This window comes from Botryllus schlosseri, chromosome 12, assembly GCF_051294905.1.
Source record: "Botryllus schlosseri isolate E-star chromosome 12, Bs_hap1, whole genome shotgun sequence".
Classification (NCBI taxonomy): Eukaryota; Metazoa; Chordata; class Ascidiacea; order Stolidobranchia; family Styelidae; genus Botryllus; species Botryllus schlosseri.
The window spans coordinates 18,552,954-18,568,429 of record NC_137247.1 but is presented as its reverse complement, the minus strand read 5'-3'; the positions used below and the strand labels follow the sequence as shown (position 1 = coordinate 18,568,429).

General features: G+C 39.5%; 1 long non-coding RNA gene across 1 annotated transcript; it reads right to left on the bottom strand.

The window, feature by feature from the left end:
* Positions 1 to 5,967: 5,967 nt before the first annotated feature.
* Positions 5,968 to 7,838, bottom strand: LOC145452391 (uncharacterized). The gene is made up of 3 exons (XR_013919338.1): positions 7,722 to 7,838; positions 6,933 to 7,038; positions 5,968 to 6,255 (listed from the first exon to the last, which is right to left on the bottom strand). It is a non-coding gene; the product is annotated as an uncharacterized LOC145452391 (long non-coding RNA).
* Positions 7,839 to 15,476: the final 7,638 nt, after the last annotated feature.

Below are 15,476 nucleotides of genomic sequence, written 5' to 3'. Positions count from 1 at the left end.
TCTTGTGATAACGACATCTTTCTAAACGTAGCAGGGAATAAGTAGTGACCCAGTAGGAGAAAGCAATCCTATTCCAAATACACGTAGCATTCATGATTAAATGAAATAAAATCAATATACACAAGTCTACCTCTACTTATGCAATTTTTACAATAAAACGGTTGTCAGCACTCTAAAAGTCATAAAAGTAGGACTACATAGCAGAAAAACAAAGGAGTCGCCTCATACCTGAAGGATCTGTAGATTAACTCCCCACAAGTCTGGTGCTGAAAGGAAAAGTATTAAATATATTGAGTATTCATTCGGATCCATTTTGATAAACAATAAACACAACCAGAATATAGTACCTTCTGAACATAAAAAACTGGCCAAGCACATATTATGCTACATGTCATATACGATCGAGAGATGTTTAGTCAACATTATGCATATACCGTTGAGCGTTTAGTTATCGGTGAAATCATAGCCAACTGTTGGATCTATTAACTATACAACATACTCATCAAAAATACCATGGATAACAAATTGTGAACCTGCTATGAATTTATCCTAACCACATTGGATGCCAGTGGGTCCCTTGTACCGGCCCAGGAATCTTCATGTCTTTTTCCTCGGGACCTTTGTGTATCTGTTCCTTGGCACATCAGGCCTGCCCTGCTTCAACTTGAGTTGGTATTCATGGTCTCCAAATTCCTTAGTTACAGTGCTGAAAAAAATAACTAGAGCAGCAAGAGTTGTTTTTATGAGCACTATTAGCTTAAATGCTTGGTGAAATGAACTATCAATTCAAAAAATCTAGACAGAAGAATAAAAGATGCGATTAGGTATGCATCCAGAATCTGATAACTGGCAAACTCTTTTACAAGCTTTGTGCCAAGAAGAGGAGAGACTTTTTTGGTGTCAAAGAGCCTTGTAACTGCCAAACTCTTTTACATCCTGGTGCCAAGAAGAGGAGACACTTTTTGGTGTCAAAGAGCCTGATAACTGCCAAACTCTTTTACATCCCGGCGCCAAGAAGAGGAGACACTTTTTGGTGTCAAAGAGCCTGATAACTGCCAAACTCTTTTACATCCCGGTGCCAAGCAGAGGAGACACTTTTTGGTGTCAAAGAGCCTGATAACAGCCAAACTCTTTTACATCCCGGTGCCAAGAAGAGGAGACACTTTTTGGTGTCAAAGAGCCTGGTAACTGCCAAACTCTTTTACATCCCGGTGCCAAGAAGAGGAGACACTTTTTGGTGTCAAAGAGTCTGATAACTGTCAAACTCTATTACATCCCGGTGCCAAGAAGAGGAGACACTTTTGGTGTCAAAGAGCCTGATAACTGCCAAACTCTTTTACATCCCGGTGCCAAGAAGAGGAGACACTTTTTGGTGTCAAAGAGCCTGATAACTGCCAAACTCTTTTACATCCCGGTGCCAAGAAGAGGAGACACTTTTTGGTGTCAAAGAGCCTGATAACTGCCAAACTCTTTCACATCCCGGTGCCAAGAAGAGGAGACACTTTTTGGTGTCAAAGAGCCTGATAACTGCGAAACTCTTTTACAAGCCTGGTCTGAAGAAGAAAAGGGTTATGGAATAAAAAAAGAGCCAGATAATGATAATTGTGACACTCATTGAACTACGAGATCATTAAGAAAGAACATTTTAGTTATGCAAAAGAGTATCTTTGGTGTCAAGAGGTGACCACTGGTCAATGTTGAAGTACTTCTACCGTTTTAGAGACCATAGCGGCTTTTTGTCTACTTCCGCTATATACTCAAGTACCAGCTTATGAATTAGACCTGCACTTTAAATATATTAATGATAAATATATTATAAATCTAGTTTTTGCAAGTAATATTTTAATAGCTGGAAATTAGTGTTTGAATAGAAGGCCAACTGTCACGACATGATGGGGCGATGTTATCCAGGGTTGTAATGACTCGAGTCATGACTCGACTCGAGTCACGATTTTCGGATGACTCGACTCGACTCGAGTCATTTTCTCAAAATACGAAAATGACTCGACTCGACTCGAGTCAATCTGTGTATTGACTCGACTTGGACTCGAGTCATTGCGCATGACTCGAAGCAAGTCATTGACTCGAGATTCAGACGTCCAAGACCGGCATTTCATTGTAATTTCGAAGCCAACACACTATTGGGATTTCGTTTGTTGGTACTGGTGCTTGAAAATGCGACCAGAAACTGCTAAAAGTGAGGAAAATTGATGTATTATAAATTCGAACCATTCAATATCACCAAACAGAGTTAAAAAGTGGATTTAGGAAGACTTTAACTGGAAACTGAGCAGTCAACACAATGACTTGGACTCGGACTCGAGTCATAATACTATGACTTGGACTCGATCCTCTGTTCGCTGACTTGGACTCGGACTTGACTCGGTGGGAATTGAAAATGACTCGACTTGACTCGAGTCAAAAATATAAAAGTGAGATTGACTTGTGACTCGGAGCCTTGTGACTTGGTTACAACCCTGATGTTATCCCCATATCACAGTAACAGAATACCATATTCAAAATTACGCCCATGATTTGTCACAAGCAATTCATATTACAATTTTTCAAGGATGTTACAAGTGATTGATTACACAGGAATGCTACACCTCATCCAAATCTACCTCTTCCACCTCTTCGTTTTAACAATTTACTGACTTAATGCTCTTTAATTTCACTTGACTATACCTACTACTTGTCTTCGGTTTCGCTACGAATGCTTCTGAATGAGTAAAAATTTACATCACTGTTATTCGTACTTGAGAATCAACAGTGATTAATTTGGTCACCTCCAACATTGGCACACACCCAGTGTAAATCAAGGCGCCGGTATCTTATACAAGCCGATGTTAAAGAAGGCCGCTGAGGAGCTATGGCTCAAGTTGCGTAGCCGGGGGGGAGTTTCAGGGTTGTAATTCGTAAAATTAATAAATTAATTCAACACCCTGTCCTTTTGAAATTTCAATTTTATATCCAACACAGAAAATATGACGCACACGACAAATCCCATGTAGTGAACTTCGATTTTGTGCCACAATGACATCAGTAATCTCCAATTGTGGCATCACAGTCAAAAGACATTGTTATATGGCTATTTGGAAGTTACAATTGAATATATAGGGCCTTCGACAAGAGGATCCCGACCCCTACTATAAATAGACACTTTTTGGTAGGAACAATGGGTATGTTCCATGCAATACTCTTTGCATGTCTACTGTTACCAAGAGAAGTAACAAAACAAGGATTATAGAATGTACTTTCTACTGTTTGCAGGGTGTCTATCTTCACATGCATATGAATATAATTTAAAATTACTGTACACCATAAAATGGATATTGTATAGGCCTGCTATCGGAGGAGGCTTGACAATGTTGACAGCTTACTCGGGCCATTGCACCTTGTTTTCTTCATTAGTTCTTTCACAATCTTCGGCACATATCTGACATTTTTCACAAAACACTTGATGCCCTGCAATGTCCAGAATTCACAATCACACGCAAGTGAGAATTGAGTATATGAATTGACAAATTTTTATAATTGACATATATTTACACATCTTGCATGTAAAGGAAATTGATTAGATTTCAAAACGGTTGTTGGTGGAGATAGGTAATTTTCAGTAGTTGGACAGAGGAAAAAATGTAATCTGAAACAAACGTTATTCTGTCGCTTTTACTTGGATTTTATCAAAATACACATAATCATTGCGCTAAGTTCACGGTTGTTCATTAATGTCATAAAAACTAGACCAAACTAAATAATAAAAATATTCACCAAAAACCCCAATTTCTTTCATATTAATCAAAAGGCATCGTCATGTAAATATTTGCGAGAAACTCATTTGGATATGAAGCAGGAATTTCAAAGAAATTAATCAGTTCAATCACTGGTCAATGGTCATAGTATAACTATCCTCGATGCATTCTGCTTGGTTAAAAACTTATTCTACTTAGTCCAGTTCCACACGAGAAGGATAAACTACTTAATTTGGACTTTGAAGTGAAAAGATGACATGTTCATGTCTTTGAGAGGTGAACAAGATAAAGATTAATAGAGCTGATAGTCATAGAGGAACTGAACTAGCTCAAGCAACAGGTAAGGTTTAGTACTGATAAAGTGCTCATCATTTCTCTGATTTCTATGTGTAGGTAATATCTTTGTAATATCATTGTTCTTTATGTCACTTTACCACAAAGGTCTCAAACTGGCGTACAGATAGTTTATTTTCAGTATACCGTTTCCTGGATTGTATGTTATCAAAATTCCTAATATTCAATGCTGCCTTTACAATCCAGCGATTATTCAACTCCACACTGCCGACCAATATCTTATTAGTGGATATTGATAACGTAGTGGTGAGCGTCGGCGCCATCCAAGCAGGCGGGTTTGATTCCCGCCGTCGGAGGTTATTCTGGGCTCCTCGTCCCTTGTGTCGTTGTTCTTACGGCGACAGAAAAAGACCCCATAAAGAAAGAAAAAGAAATAGCTTCTGATAAAGGATCGACCTAGAAATAATAACATCGAAAAAGACTTGTAACATCGGGCATTAGGTCGAGGTGGATGCCAGTTCAAGAGACCCCAACTGGGTTGTCGTTCGGCATCCCCCTATCTGTTCAGTACATCGCATTGTGTGTCTTGTACATCGCATTGTACATAATGTGTGTGTCTTGGGCAGATGAAAATGTAATCTGTCGATTGATTGATTGATTCACTGCTGCTCAGAAATGCATCACCCAATATTTTATGGTGGTGTTTGCAATATTTTTTGATACAGACCACCGGTGATCATTAATGACGAACAACCAATTCTAACGACACGTTCCAATAATAATTACAGCTTACCCATTGTCAAATGCCAGGTGCTGCTTATAGTCCTACCACAAATAGAGGTATGGGGGCAGATGTTATTTTTTAGGAGAAGAAATGTCTACTTGGGTAGATATTTAAACTTTTCATGACCCTTTGGCCTACAGTATCTACCAAGTTTGAAAGTTGGCTGTTCACTCCTTTTGAATTAGAGACCATTGCACGATTTAGAATACAAGTCAAAACTATCCAAGTAGTTTCACAGTAAACATGGTCGAGGGTTGCATACTTCCAGCAGTTCATCAGAGGTTTCTACTTCAGAAATTGTAAAGTGCATCTTAGTGACTAATGCGTTAGGACAAACGACACTACTAATAGGTGCGATTTTCAAAAATGACTTCAGTTAATGTAATAGAGGGGCTATCTAGCCCAGTTGTTACGACAGTTTCACACATAAAAGTGATACAAACACACCCCAAAACTTGTTTCTCCTTGCAGAATTAATTGTGATCAGAGGTGGTCAGTAACGAAGTACTTCAACTTTTTGAAGTACTTGAAGTAGATGTTTCCTACTCACACTACTTTTCAAGTAGTTATGATTTTAGACTACTTCTACTTCTACTTGACAGTTTTCAGTTTTGTAGACAAAAATAAGCGTAGAATACCTACTTACTTGTGAACCACCACTCCTACTTCTACTTGAGTAGAAATTACGCCGTTACTTCTACTTCTACTTGAGTAGCGACGGTGACTACTTTGACCACCTCTGATTGTGATAGCCGTAAGTAGATTTGCCTAAAAAACTGTTAAGTAGAAGTGGAAAAAAGAAAAACCTACCTGATTACTCTGAAAAGCTTGAAGTACCACCTCTGGCTCTTGCAGATGCTATGACGTTTCGATCATATGAGAACATTCAGCATGTTGTGCTAGTGTAGATCTCCAACTTTTTATGGGTCCGTTGCAGGCTTTGAGCTACATTTTCAATTTGCGCCGTAACATCATTAATTGAAAGACTATCAGGATTGCTGCAAACCAGGGGTCCTCAAATACTTCTTGGCGAAACTTGATAACAACTGCCCTAAATTCCCGGTCCAATGTATTTTGTGAGCACGTATTTTTATGGGTAATACTATATAATCCAGGCAGGTCTATTTTTGGGAGAAGAGGTCTGCACCACTGAGGCGCTTGGACAAAGGAAATCTAACCACCGTCAATCTTCAACAAAAAAATTCCATGTGATTAAAAATGACCATAGCAGTCGTGAACTTGACACGATTATGCAGATTGAAAAGGAAACAAATATGTACATCGTACAGTACAATTATGCCAAAATACCTGTTTTAAAGCAGTGGAAACGGCTTAAGATAACTCGCTGTTGTTCACGATGAGTTTTCACTTCGTGGTCCCAGGCACCACTTGGTACAGTGCAATATGCGTGTTATCCGCAATGCCCTGCAATACATCTTTCTTGTGAATGTGTACAATCATAATGATGAAAGTGCACGCATGCAAAATTATCACAATAGGTTGCATCCTTCAACCAGCGCAGGCAAAATCTACTTAAGTACTTGAAGAAGTAGAAGTAGGCCTACTTAGTTATTGACCGCTTCTGACTGTTTCACCCGTTTAGAAAACTGCAAAGATATGTGTCTCCCATAGAGACTATCACTGTGACATTGGAATTTATATATAATATTACTGTTTTGAAGAGCAGGAAGCACATGGTGAAGCAGGAAGCATAAACGCCCTTGGGTCATAGACACCACTAGAGTGTTAAGTATATAATAGCACGATTGCACTGTTGATCGAACATACAGAGGATTAGCCTGGTCCGTGTATCGGCGGTCATTTAAATTGCCAAATTTTCTTTGTTCTGAAAGATTCAATTACATGATCAATCAAAATGGATTTGATATAATCAAGTTCCGCTGTGAGCCGAACAGATCATTAGAGCTCAATGAAGTAGAGCCAAAATCAAATTTAAGTTACATTGCTGAGGGCAAAATGAGTCCCAGCAAATATTCAAGTGTAGTACCGCCAGTCACATATTCAAGTACTTGAATTAACTAGTCAATACTGAAAACCTTTATAAGGGTTGTTATTAAATAAAAAACAAAGTATAAGCTCACCTTTGTGCTGTTATAACTGCCACTGCTACAGCAATTCTAGGATGTCCCTGTCATCGGAATCTTCCTGACCACGACCGTCGTCTTCCAAGTAAATGCAGACGACTGCCTGAAACATAATATCACAGATACATATTGACGACAGTGAGATCATAGGTTTATATTTTGTGGGGTTGGGTCTAGCTAGACTCTAGAAACTCAAATTGATCAGATAAAATTAATGGCATATAATTTGAGTATACCGTAACTTGATTACCTAGGTCTGTGGTTCCTAAACTTTATCATCTCGTGGACCTTTGGTCAAAAAAGCCAAATTCTCCCCTATAGCCTATAGTAGAAATCAGCTCGATGAATAAAAAAGGTCAATTTTTCCTCGCAAACACCTGTCGACGGAAGGCTCCGTAAAAACATTCATTGATCGACTGATTGCTCTCGCATATCACACAAAAGCATCACAAACAATTCAAACATACACAAGATACAGCGATTTACGATTTAGTATACTTCATGAAGTAAAATTGACCTGACTAGTATAGACAACGCCAGCGCACTTACGACCGATTACAAGGACACTATCGTTGTGATAGCGTACGCCACATAGGGGAGTCTGGGGGAGAACACCCCCAGAACTTGGATTAGCCACCCTACTAGGGGCCCAAGAATAGCTTTGGGGGGGGGGGGCTGACAAAGTGCAGTTACGGTCCTGGGTACCGGTATAGAAAAACAGTAAGAAGCGGGTATTGCACATGATAGATAGAGTTCAAATATAGGCTACTAGGCATAGCACTTTACCTCATTCTGACACCTCCAATTCGTCGGATATTCCTGTCTTCGAAGATATAACCAACAATTTCCGCGCAAAGTTTGTTAAATACAGTAGACACATGGAGCATACCGGCGATACAGTATCGGTGACAGTGTTGCCAACTCCGGATGGACAAAAATCGCTAAAACTGGTGCTGAAAATCGCTAGATGTCGCTAAATCTTGAAATAAAACCGCTAAAAAAGTCGCTAAATCTTTATTAATTCATATAGTTGCTAGATTCAAGCAGAATAGCCATTTTTCTTGTTAGGTTTTTTGTAATCAGCTGTGCCAAATGCCCCTTATCATATTTCTAGTTCATAATACGTAGGATTCATCTAAAACCGAACAATAAGTGTGGTGCATTTCGACAAAACAGCGCTCCGCGCTATGATTGCTCTGCGTGACCAGATTTGCAGTTATAACCACTTACTATATATTGGCTGGATACCAACTACTGCCGATGAAATGGAATTTGCGGTGAAAGGCATCCTACATATACAAGGGCCGACCCGATATAAGTACCGTAATTTTCCATTTTAATCAATTTTTGTCCTAAAATCGGGGGTGCGTATTATACATGGGAACGAGAATTTTCAAAAATTCTACCTCGAAATAAAACTTGCAATTACACATTTCTTCTTGTTTGTTGTCAATCGTGCATCACACCCAGCCATCGTGACCAGACTTTGGTGGAAATCTGATTGCCGCACCTATTTCTTCACCCAGGTAGGTGTATTCGACTCGTTTTTACCCATTGGAAGGAAGTGGCGGTATCGTTTGCCTGGTTTACACCCCACATTATGGTGGAAATCTAGTTAATACACCTTTATTCTCTGCCGCTTCAAACACGCTCCGCACGAACACAATGCTCTCGTATCTGACGCTTGCTCGATCACCTGCCAGTAGATGGGTGCGTATTATACATGGCTACGGGCTTTTTCCCATGCGTAGCCTACTGCAGATGAAAAATTAGGGTACCTATCACTTCTTATAGCCCCTGGCCATCCTGTTTCCCTATTTTCTATACATCAGATAAGCGACGGGACGAAACGATACATCTAATTCTTTTAATTTTCAATTTTTTTGTGGGTAAATTTAAACCTGTTGTTACATCTTGTGTTAATGTCAAAAGTCCACGACGTAATCTTTTTTTCATTTACCTTGGAGTTTGGTACCAAGTGTTTGTAGTATACTGTTTCGTCTCGTGTGTAGGTGTCAAAAGTTAAATGCAACATAGTTTGATCAGTTATCTTGAATCCGACAGCCCCTTAGAAACTCGCGATGCTAGTCTTTTGAGGGCGGATTGGACACTATAGGCTACTCGTCTGGCGTGGATGTAAAGAGTTCAGATATTGGACCTTGTATAGCCCACTGCATTAGATGAGCATGATTGTGATTACTGATATTGTGTTGAGGGTGAATTGGCCAGGATCTTGAAAAGTTTGGCGAACGTGACACTGTAGATTTCCATGCCTGGAAAAATTATGGCCAACTTCGTTCCACCGACCAGGAAAGTCAGTACTGACGCTCATCCATATACTATCCCTGAATGCATATCGGCGATGCGTGCTGACACTGTAGCGCACATAAGATATAGTAAACGTGCATGATGTTGCTGTCGAACACCGATTGATATCAGATATTTCTGAAAAAAATCGCTAGAAAATCGCTAAATATTTTTTAAAAGTCGCTAGATTTATCGCTAGTCGCTAGATTGGTATTTTTTGTCGCTAATCGGAATGCAAAATCGCTACATCTAGCGACAAAATCGCTAAATTGGCAATACTGATCGGTGAAGTTTGACTGGTCACATGCCGATCATTGCATATATCAGCTGAGATCGATATTCATCCGCAGCGAATATGCCAACCAATATAATCAATTTCGAAGTTGTGATATTTCATTGACGCTGCATTAATACACGTATCTCTAAACATACATGCTCTCTTTCGGTGTCATGGAATTATGAATATACCGATATCTCTCTTTATGAAGTTGCTATATTCGTCATTACAGCGGCCTTCGTTCTGGCGCATGATGTGTAACGTTATAATGGCCAAGACTAATCATTTTCCCTCTCTTTCATCTGCTGTCAGGAAGCAAGCATATCTAGATATCCCTGTTACTGTGGTACAATAGTTGACAAATTCCAATTACATGGGGCCAATAGTGATGGTGCGAGCCCCTAGAGAAGGTAATGTAAAAAGCTCGCTGTGAACATCAGCATATATCGTCTGTGACGTCACAATCTCGGATTGAACACAAATCGCTTCGTCTTCCTGTCTGTTTAAAAATCAAACCTTTTAGCTAGCATACCAGAGGTGGTCAAAGTAGCCACCGTCGCTACTCAAGTAGAAGTAGAAGTAACGCCGGAATTTCTACTCAAGTAGAAGTAGGACTGGTGGTTCACAAGTAAGTAAGTAAGTAGGTATTTTATGCTTATTTTTGCCTACAAAACTGAAAATTGTCAAGTAGAAGCAGAAGTAGTCTAAAATCATAACTACTTAAAAAGTAGTGTGAGTAGTCAAAATCTACTTCAAGTACTTCAAAAAGTAGAAGTACTTCGTTACTGACCACCTCTGAGCATAACACACTAAAAAATAAAACGCTCACTGCACACATGTGTTTCGTGTGTGTAACTGTTTATTTACGAATTGCGCTGCTACTAAAGTACCGTATGTCCGTATACTTCATAGTTTGTTATTGTTGCCATTGGTACAATGCGAATTTCATGGTCTGTGATTTTGATTGTTGCGTCATACTATTTTTTTTTTGGTTTTTCTTTTAAATCTGTTTAATTCCCTTTAGTGTGCCGTTAACTCTTGAAAAGAGGCAGCCGAAAAGTCTTCGAGTTCAATAAATATTATTTTACAATGGATATTGTATTGAAAGCTACATTCAAGTTCTGTACCACGAACCAGCTATTTATGCACACTTTAAAGAAAAAAAGTCGCCCTCACAAATTATTTTATCGTGTTAATGAGAAAAATTGAAAAATTGTTTGGAAAATTCGGTGCTACCTTTCCAAATTATGGTTTAGTACAGTAGTTCCCAGCAACCTTATTGTCTTCATTCTCACTTGTGACTTTTTCCGAATCTTCATTCCTCACAACCTGAAATCCCTCAACCCAAGATTCACCAAGTCACAAGGTTCCGAGTTACAAGTCAAGATCAATTCTATAGTCGATTATATTTCCGATCACATAAAACCAACCGGAAGCCGCAAGCCCTGTTTCATCCCTAAATGACAATCACCACGTAGTTCATTTTACTCATGCCAAAGTACATACGAAATCACAGACTAGAGCAGTGATTCTCAGCATCTCGTAGCGATCCGACATCTTGTCTGTGGAAACTGCCAACTCTGTTATAATAACGAAACAACTATTCAAACTTCCACTCGGGAGTCATCGGGGCCAAGCAACACTGCTTCTAACTATCGGGCATGGTTAACTTTGCTACTGCATGAGAGGATATGAGTTCAAGATCTTGAATAGAAAAGTTATCATAAAATGGTGATCATATGATGGTCATGATAATTACGTTCAGCTCGTTCGACCCGTTTTCGGACCAAAGTTAGCTACATTGGCGGAAGCGATGAGTCGATTTCAGTTTTTAACCGGAAAAGCGGTGTAGGCGAAATAGCTCTATCACAGTGGTTCCCAAAGTGGGCACCAGCTCCCCCCTGGGGGTATTTGCGAGCGTGAATGGGGCGCTGGCCATGAAATGGGGGATTGGAGACACTGGCTATGAAATTGGGCGGTTGGGGGGGGGGGGCGCTGAGACCAAATAGAGGCGGTGTATATTTAGAAGGTAACTGCTGCACAGTGTTGAAACGATTGATAAATAAAGAAGGTAAATACGGAGTAGAAATGCAAAATTGATTCAGTCAGGGCAAGTTAGGGTCGTCGGTCTATTTTAGTGATTCCCAACAGCGGCTCCGAGAGCCGCTTGCGGCTAGCCTTCTTGCGGCTCCCAGCATTGACGTTTGAATATCCCGAAAAAATCAATTTATAACAAAAAGTTAAATTCCTAGTAAAACATTATACCTTTGCTTGACTTGGAGTCTGGAGTTTATAATTAATGGTGGAGACCAATTCCTCTGTTGTCGAGTAGCGATTCTCTACTCAGCAACCATTTCGTTCTCACGCCAAAATACAAGTGGTGTTACAACACATTCTTGAGCGGTATCTGACCATCAAACCAATGGATCATTTGATGCATACAACAGGCTTATCACAGTTATCAGCAACTTTATCGATGAGATCAACCGCCGCATTGACGGAATGATGAAAATGTTTTCAAATCCTATTGCATATAATGTAGCTACCGCCCCTCAACTTGGGTTGCTAGACATGCAGTCAGATATCGAGCTCAAGCAATTATTTGAAAGTGAAGACTGACTTGAATTTTGGAGTCAAGTTCTAGAAGCAAAGTATCTCAACTTGATGACCAATGCCCAGAAAAACGATTCTCTATTGTGATAGGCTTACCATATTTTGGAAATCTAAAAAGAGGACACTTTTTCAGAAATTTGAGACTTGCAAAACCGGAGTAGAATTCTCAAAAACCGGTGAATTTTTCCCACTTTGTGACCGGTTGACTAAAAAAAAAGCTCATCTTTCCGCTCGGAGCTCAATATAGCGTTTTTCACCCTCTGGAGCGTCACTTACGGCATATCGCTAGCAATTTGCTGTAAATCTGACCTAAATTTCCAAAAAGAGGACAAAATCTCAAAAAAGAGGACAAAAGGCCGTCCTCCGAGGACACTTTCAAAAAAGTCAAAAAAGAGGACAAATCCTCTTAAAAGAGGACGTATGGTAAGCCTATATTGTGATCAACTTATGTATGTTAAGCACTTTTTATCAAAATGGTCAGAATGAAAAATCAATATCGCTATCGATTGACCGATGACTAATGCGTAGGCCTACTGCATTCTCTGCAATTACGCCTCGCTTCGACGCACTTCTTGAAGCTCAAATTCAATGCCAAGTGGGACATTAAATTGATTTTTTGTTTTTGTTTTTCTTGTTAGTATTTCTACTCGTTGGTACGTGCTTTCATCCTTCATAAATTTTTGTTATACCTAACGAGTGTATTCGTGCGGCTCCAAACGTACGCTGAAATTTTAAATGCGGTTCCGACACCAAAAAAGGTTGGGACCACTGGTTTATTTAATCAGCTATACCGGAAAAGCCCATTGTTACTTTACAGTGCTGATCCTGTCATGAATGGACTAATTTAGCAATCGGAAGAGTCCCTACAAAACGTGGTTCATTGTGCTTTGAGAAACACGAAGTATTTGAGCAGTTATTGCTCACTACAAGGTGTGATGGCTTTTTTGGAGAAGCTGTCTTGTGTGAATTCAATATCTGGTCCAAACGACCCTGGATTTTTCACAGTGCTGCGACCGTGGCGTTCGACACGGCGTTCTGGTTGCGAGAAACGATATCGCTTCTACTTGATGGGCATATAGGTTATATTTTCCAAAATTTATAAATAGAATATATCAATTTTTAGTAATGAATAAACCTGATAAAGATGAAAATGGCACTGTCGGGATCCAGTGACCACCCAGTGATATTTCACCTACATTTTGCGACACGTGAACTGTTCCAATTCTCCAGCTTGCATAAGCTACCGGTCCAGCTCGAATACCTGATTTTGATGGAAAAACATAAATCAATCATCTCAGAAAACTGCACCAGGATATGGCGATTTGATTCCAGGATAGACCCTCCTTACCCGATAATCAATCCATTCTATAAAAAGTTTCCGAGCATTAAATGATTGATAAGCTGCTTACATTGTAGGCTAATGTAGAGCAATTTTGAGTTCAACCCAAAGTTCAATATCTTCAATCAATCGTTCTGGATACACAATTGAATCAAATAGAAAGACTCTCACAGTCTGACTGGAGTCAGGTTGATTTTATCGTCGTTGCCCTTCCCCGCTTATATTTGATAGAACGTGTTTTCAGAGCCTTGACAAAGTTTCTGACTCACAGCAAAAACTGCATTGACAGTAATGGACGTGGAAACTGAAGATTTTAGCATGAGATTATCTTTATAAAAACCCAAATGATGATGACTCAAATGATGATAATAATAGTAATAATACATCACCTTCATCCGTCTCACTAGTAGCTGTAATAAATGCAGAACAACTTTCGTTTTATCATTTTATGAGTTGGGGGATCGGGGATGGAGGGGGGGGGGTGTTGGCGCTATATTCGTTGTCCAGGGGGCGGCAACTCAAAAACGCAAGGGAAACACTGCTCTAGCACAATGGTTCTTCACTTTTTATATCTGGCTATCCTAAAGCAAAATGACTGTCGGTCTTAATTTAATTTTTCTAGGACACAGATTCCGGAAATGAATAAGTAATTTATTTGGGTGCTGTAATCCAATATAATCACCCTTACGGTGAAAGAAACCATTGTTCCGAACAATTACAACGCTGTCAATTCATGAGGCATTGTTACTGATGACAGTGATGAGTTTCCATGATTCGATAACGATGCGTTTGGACGAAGTTGGCCACTTACCAGTTTCAAATTGATAAATGCCGCCCCACATCATTTTTGCGAGTCTGCTGCTTTTCTTTGTTTTCATATCTGATATTTCGAGCATGATTTTCATTAATTAGTAACATTTTGACTACACAAGTTTGATCGTAGGCCCTATATGCATTTTGAAAAACAATGTAATCAATTTCTTCAAATATAGTAGCCTACTATGTCATGCGTCTTATGACAACTTGACTAAGGTACCCAAAGTTTTATTCTGATACTACTAGTGTGCAATGCCTCGCGAAAAGTCGCGGCACTGTTTTGTGGCACTTGCGTACCATGAAAAGCAACATTCCGTCTATTCTATCTGGAATGTACTCAGCTAGTCTGCGAGTGATATGATATATGAACAATTGAACATGAACAATCAATATTGAAATTGAACAACCTTGATTCCACTTGCTGAAAGTTCGTTTGCAGTAAATGATAAACTCGTAAATCAAGAAATTAAAAGTATGAAAAATGAACATTAAAAAGTGATGGTTCACAATAACGTGCGATAAGTCGAAATACGCGCATGACAATTCAGAAAGAAATACTTCAAAATTCGGTTATCGCAGACTACGAGCAAACACGTTTTTCATCGGGATAATCCCTATAAATCAGTGGTGGGGAACCTATGGCTCGCGAGCCATATATGGCTCTTTTGGGGATAAGATATGGCTCTTTGACATATTTGTAATTTTGTACTTATAATTTGAGCGATAATGCAGTAACTTGTTGGTAAATTTTCTTAACGGCCAGAATAATGATTCTGGTGGCAGCATAAACATCGATTTGAGAGGTCAAGACAGTGGCGGATCCAGGGCAGTGTTGGGATCAAGTCACTACCTTCGAGTCACGAGTCATCTCGAGTCATTGCACATTTTGACTCGAGTCATCTCGAGTCATTGCACATTTTGACTCGAGTCAAGTCAAGTCACTCGATTTTTGGAGGTGACTCGAGTCAAGTCGAGTCAAGTCAAGTCAAGTCACGAGTCAAGTCACGATTCAAGTCAAATTGAGTTTTCGAAGTATGAGTGATGACGCAAAGTCATTACATTTTGCTAACAGGGTGATTGACAAATTAATTGGCCATTTATCTTGAATCAAATAACGAATATAAGGTTAAAGATACATGCAAAAAGGTGTTGCGTCGCTCACACACACGTAGAACTGCTAATAAAATAC